Source organism: Thamnophis elegans, chromosome 3 (assembly GCF_009769535.1).
Source record: "Thamnophis elegans isolate rThaEle1 chromosome 3, rThaEle1.pri, whole genome shotgun sequence".
NCBI lineage: Eukaryota > Metazoa > Chordata > Lepidosauria > Squamata > Colubridae > Thamnophis > Thamnophis elegans.
In genome coordinates, this window is record NC_045543.1 from 149869555 (window position 1) to 149876011 (window position 6457).

Consider the following 6457-nt stretch of genomic DNA (forward strand, 5'->3'; position numbering starts at 1 on the left):
TATATCTATATCCATATTTATATTTATATTATTTATATTTATATTTATATTATTTATATTTATATTTATATTTATATTTATATTATTTATATTTATATTTATATTTATATTTATATTTATTATTTGTATTATTATTTATATTTATGCAAGGCAAAGGCCATGTCAGGCCTGCAGCCCTCTTTTCTTTCGAATCTTTGGGCTGCCACACTTTCTATTCTTCCTCTATGCCTTTTCTATGGTGGGAAAATGGGAGGGAGGGATTGTACAGAGTTAGATGATATGCAGCCATAACAACATTCTTTCTAGAAAACCAAGGTCATTATCCTTTGTCTCTGCACCTCCGCACCTGACCGGAACTGGATGGGTGGAAGATGCCAGCATGGCAGTGGGAGATTGGACCATGGAATGGACTTGTGGGTGTGGGGGGGGCAAGATCCTGAACTTTCAACTGCGTGGGGAAAACCGGGAAGCTTTCAGATTCAGATTTTCCCAGATGGGCCAACATGGCTCTCTTCATCAATTGGAACTTTGAGGAATCCTTTGCCTCGGACTCCGATTTACTTTTGGGTGCTACTTGGAAGCCTGACAGGCCGTGGCTGGAGGCCCAGAAGGCCAGAGACTGAGGAGGGCTCCTTCACGGCAGGCGAAAGCTGGGGTCTCCAAGCGGAGCCCAACCCTGCTGACCCAAAGGATGAAGGGACAGGCATGGACCCGTCCAAGATCAACAGGCTTTCCAGCGATCTGCTTCCCGCCTCCCTTGGCCCCTGATCGTATCTGAGCCCTTCGGGACTCCTGGGAGGAGGACATCAACGCAGAAATGTCATCACCGGCTACGCCTCCACCTCCCAAACTCCACCCTCCCATTTCAGGAGAGTTTCCGCACTTGGCAGGGAGGTCAGATGGAGACGGCCAAGGTTTTTCAGGCCACCAGCCGGCTTCACCCAAGGGGGCCTCCAGTTGCCCCCCACCACTCTTTCTGCCACTCCAGGCCACATCTCTGCTCCCCCCCTTCACTCACAACTTAAGATGGTGTGGAATATTCAGTCCTCGACTTACAACAGATTGTTTAGTGACCTCCTCTTCATCTCCACTGGAGCCTGTCCTACTTCCCTACCTCTCGTTCAAGCCATGCATCAGCAGACCGAACAGCCCAGGGCTCCGAATGTGCCTCTCGGAGCTTCTCTCCGTCTTGACGCTGGAGAGCAGATGAAGGGCTAAAGTGCCCAGGGAGACCCCCTGAGAGATGGAGGACCACCTGCTGAAGGGCCTCTTGAAGCTGTTGCTTTTCTCTCGCCAAGCTTCCTTCTGCCTCTCCGAGAGCAGCTGCTGGGAAATGCAGCAAAGGAAGCCCTGGCTGGTATGGGCAGGGTCTGCTCCAAAGCAGATGGCAGAGACCCCTCCCCTTAAAAGGGAAGGGTTTCTGGGTCCCAGTCCAGCCTGCGGCCTGGGGCTTCATAGTGGTCTCCCATCTCATTGCCAACCAAACCTGACCCTTCTTAGCTTCTTCAGGATCCACCATAATCAGCCAGTTGTGCTGACATAGGTTGCGTTGCCCCCTAAAACAGGGGGCAACAGGGAAACTGTTGCCCTTGTATGACTTGTGGACTTCAACTCCCAGAATGTCAGCCTAGTCAGCAACATTGCTTTCCTTCCAGCTTGCTGCCGGCTGCCTTGGAAACAGGGAGGGAGGGAGGGAGCGATGGGCATTTGGGAAGGGAATTGTGCAGGTGGTGTGAGAGTGGAATTGCTGAGAAGCCATAGGGAGGCTTGGAATCAGGGAGGGCAGCTTGGGTTGTTTAACAGCTTCAAGGCCAACCGTCCGTGAAATGGCATGCAAGAGGGCGGCACGGAGCACCTGAACCAGAGACATTCCCAAAACATATTCCTGGCCAATGATTGGACTGTGGTTGCCTGGCTACTGGGGTTAGTTTCAATTTGTCCTTTTCCTTTGTTTTTTCACAGTAAAAGTCCCTTTTCTTTGAATCTATGGAGCCAAGTTTTTTCTTCCCTGGGGGTTGATCGGAGGCAGCCATGACACAGAATTCCTGAGCCAACCATGCTGGCTTTGAAGTGCCCAAGTCATAAAAGGCCCATAGTCACCAACCTCCGTTCTAAAACAAATGAAAAAGACGCTCCATTAAGGTGACCTGCATTCTGGGTGATTTCATGGATATTTCCCTATATTCCTCTCTTTTTTTAAACTGACAAATTAAATCAGGTGGTTGGACTAGAAGTCTTCCAAGGTCTCCTCCCACCCTCTTCTTCAGTTATTTTCTTAATAACTAGATACCTGATTTTTCTTTTTGTTACTTTATCAAAGTGTAAAAGATAAAGAAAAATGCAAATAATGGGAAAGTTAGGAAGGGGAAAGGAAAGAGGAAGAAGGATAGGGTAAAGATGAAAAGGAAAGAAAACGGTATGAATACAGTAGAATAAGGTAATAACATACAGACCTGATTGTTTCCTTTTGCACAATGATGCTTACTGGACATTTCTATAGCAATAAACTTCGTGTTTCCTGAATAGTAATGAAGAAGTATATGAATTGATATTGGCTATTTGCTTTTATTATGAATTGCTTATGTTACTATACAATTGTTACTGATTAAACCAATATTTGCTGTTTGCTTCTGATATGAGATACTGCTAGAAATCATTTATTAAGAATTGAGCTTTGCTGTCGGCTTCTGCTTATATTATTGCATACGGTCAGAAATTACTTGTTTTCCAGCCCAGCAAATTGTAACCTTAATATACTGGATGACATTACTGCAAATGTTATCTCACTGCTGCATTATGCTTCTATCTCTTGGCTTCAAAGCTAGGCACATTCTTGAAAGCATAGAAGAAATTGTTACAGGGGAATATCAGGCCCCATAGATAAAGGAACCAAACCAGGGAGTTTTCCTGGCTCATAAATCCTTAAAGCCTTCTGCTGGAATAACAACTTGGCCAAGGGGGGCTGCCACCCCCTCCCCAAGGCAATATTCCCTCTAATTTTTTTTCAGTGTGAGCAGAAAAGTATAGTGATTGAGCGGCATATTTTCATGCCTGAGCACCTGAATTTTTTTCACAGATGTCACCTAAGACTACAATGAAATCAGTATTATTTGAAACTCAAGTTATGTTTATTCAAGGTACCCGCTTAATTAAAAGTGTTATATAATATCAGTATCACTTAACAACGGTCCTGCTTAGCAACCAAAATGTTGGCTCAGAAACTCTGGCATTGAAGCACGCAAGTCTTAAAGCTGTCAAGTTACAAGACCTTTGCACCCCTAGCCCTTTAGGAAAAAAAAAACCCCAGGGGTCTTCAAACCTGACAGCTTTAAGCCTTGTGGACTTCAACTCCCAGAATTCCTCCTCCAGTCATGTTGCAACGACGTCATCTGCGTGGATCTGCTCCATCTTCGGTTTTTTTTTTACAGGAGGCAGGGCTGCCACTGAAGATGCCAACGAACCCCCCCGCTGCCACTAAATAGCTGCTGCTGCCTCCTCCTCCTCCAAAAGCACCAACATATTTGCTGCCCAGCGCTGCAGCCGAGGTGAAGCCTCCAAAGCTCCTGCAGGCGCCCCCGCCCATGGCAGCGGCGGCGGTGCCTCCCCCTCCGCTCAGAGCACCTCAGCTGGGCGCTGGGTTACCCCTGCCGCAGCCTCCACCTCCGCGGTTTTTCAGAAGCCATGAGGCCTTTTTCCCTGAAACCCCCCCCCCCGCTGCCTTCCTACTAGTTCCCGCTGCCAAATGGCTCCTCAAAAGCACGGCGGAGGAGGAAGGGAGAGGGATAACGCGGGGGCCAGCTCAGGTGCTCTGCGTGGAGACTAAGTCAAGGACTGGCTGTATTGCAGAGGAGCTGGGAGCCACCCAAGGATTTCACGGCACTACGAGGAGGAGGAGAGCCAGCCTTGCCAGGAGCGACCTTCGGCTGGACGGAGGGGCGAGGGCTGCCTGGAGAAACAGCGAGGGCCCTTTTGAGCTAGTGAGCAAGAATGTTTGTGGAGCACACCGGTTGTGTGTGGAGGCTCCACGCAGAGCACCTGAGCTGGCCCCTGTGTTATCCCTCTCCCTTCCGCCACGCTTTTGAGGAGCCATTTGGCAGCGGGAGATAGTAGGAAGGCGGCGGAGGGGGGGGAGCAGGGAAAAAGGCCTCATGGCTTCTGAAAAACCGCGGAGGTGGAGGCTGCGGCAGGGGTAACCCAGAGCCCAGCTGAGGTGCTCCGAGCGGAGGGGGAGGCACCGCCGCCGCTGCCATGGGCGGGGGCGCCTGCGGGAGCTTTGGAGGCTTCACTTCGGCTGCAGCGTTGGCGGCAAATCTGGCAGCGCTGTTGGAGGAAGGGCCGGCAGCAGCTATTCCCCTCATCTTCCGGAACCTGTGGCAGAAATCACTGCGCAAAGTTAAAAACGGCCGCGCGGTGTTTTCTTGCAATGTGCGCGGCGGCGCAGCCGCACCTTAGACGGAACAGTGCTCTCCACTCTCCAGGCATTTCATCCCTTTCTCTCCACAATGCATCCTTTGATGTCTATAAAGGTTGCTCCTCTGACTGAAGCTCTTTCCACACTCCAGACATTTATGAGGCTTTTCTCCTGTGTGGATCTTTTGATGTGCATAAAGGCTGCTACTCTGACTGAAGCTCTTGCCACACTCCAGACATTTATGAGGCTTTTCTCCTGAATGGATCCTTTTATGTTCATAAAGGTTGCTCCTCTGACTGAAGCTCTTGCCACACTCCAGGCATTTATGAGGTTTTTCTCCTGAATGGATCCTTTGATGTGCATAAAGGTTGCTCATCTCACTGAAGCTCTTGCCACACTCCAGACATTTATGAGGTTTTTCTCCTGTGTGGATCCTTTGATGTGCATAAAGGTGGCTCCTCTGAATGAAGCTCTTTCCACACTCCAGACATTTATGAGGTTTTTTTTTCTGTGTGGATCCTTTGATGTCTATAAAGGTGGCTCTTCTGACTGAAGCTCTTGCCACACTCCAGACATTTATGAGGTTTTTTTCCTGTGTGGATCCTTTGATGTCTATAAAGGTGGCTCCTCTGACTGAAGCTCTTGCCACACTCCAGACATTTATGAGGCTTTTCTCCTGTGTGGATCCTTTGATGTGCATAAAGGCTGCTCCTCTCACTGAAGCTCTTGCCACACTCCAGACATTTATGAGGTTTTTCTCCTGTGTGGATCCTTTGATGTGTATAAAGGCTGCTCCTCTCACTGAAGCTCTTGCCACACTCCAGACATTTATGAGGCTTTTCTCCTGTGTGGATCCTTTGATGTGCATAAAGGCTGCTCCTCTCACTGAAGCTCTTGCCACACTCCAGACATTTATGAGGTTTTTTTCCTGTGTGGATCCTTTGATGTCTATAAAGGTTGCTCCTCTCACTGAAGCTCTTGCCACACTCCAGACATTTATGAGGTTTTTCTCCTGTGTGGACCCTTTGATGTGCATAAAGGCTGCCCCTCTCACTGAAGCTCTTGCCACACTCCAGACATTTATGAGGCTTTTCTCCTGTGTGGATCCTTTGATGTGCATAAAGGCTGCTCCTCTCACTGAAGCTCTTGCCACACTCCAGACATTTATGAGGTTTTTCTCCTGTGTGGATCCTTTGATGTGTATAAAGTCTGCTCCTCCGACTGAAGCTCTTTCCACACTCCAGACAGTTATGAGGTTTTTCTCCTGTGTGGATCCTTTGATGTCTATAAAGGCTGCTCCTCTCACTGAAGCTCTTTCCACACTCCAGACATTTATGAGGTTTTTCTCCTGTGTGGATCCTTTGATGTGTATAAAGGCTGCTCTTCTCACTGAAGCTCTTGCCACACTCCAGACATTTATGAGGCTTTTCTCCTGTGTGGATCCTTTGATGTGTATAAAGGCTGCTCCTCTCACTGAAGCTCTTTCCACACTCCACACATTTATGAGGTTTTTCTCCTGTGTGGATCCTTTGATGTGTATAAAGGCTGCTCCTCCGACTGAAGCTCTTTCCACACTCCAGACAGTTATGAGGTTTTTCTCCTGTGTGGATCCTTTGATGTGCATAAAGGTTGCTCCTCTCACTGAAGCTCTTGCCACACTCCAGACATTTATGAGGCTTTTCTCCTGTGTGGATCCTTTGATGTGTATAAAGGTTGCTCCTCTCACTGAAGCTCTTGCCACACTCCAGACATTTATGAGGTTTTTCTCCTGTGTGGATCCTTTGATGTGCATAAAGGCTGCTACTCTGACTGAAGCTCTTTCCACACTCCAGACATTTATGAGGTTTTTCTCCTGTGTGGATCCTTTGATGTGCATAAAGGTTGCTCCTCTCACTGAAGCTCTTGCCACACTCCAGACATTTATGAGGTTTTTCTCCTGTGTGGATCCTTTGATGTGCATAAAGGCTGCTCCTCCGACTGAAGCTCTTTCCACACTCCAGACATTTATGAGGATTTTCTCCTGAATGGACCTTTAGATGCTTTCGT

The 6457-nt window shown here is 48.2% G+C and overlaps 1 long non-coding RNA gene across 1 annotated transcript; it reads right to left on the reverse strand.

Annotated features, from left to right (window-relative positions):
- Positions 1–502: 502 nt before the first annotated feature.
- LOC116505458 lies at positions 503–4560 on the reverse strand. The gene is made up of 3 exons (XR_004254944.1): positions 4448–4560; positions 2454–2518; positions 503–2111 (listed from the first exon to the last, which is right to left on the reverse strand). It is a non-coding gene; the product is annotated as an uncharacterized LOC116505458 (long non-coding RNA).
- Positions 4561–6457: the final 1897 nt, after the last annotated feature.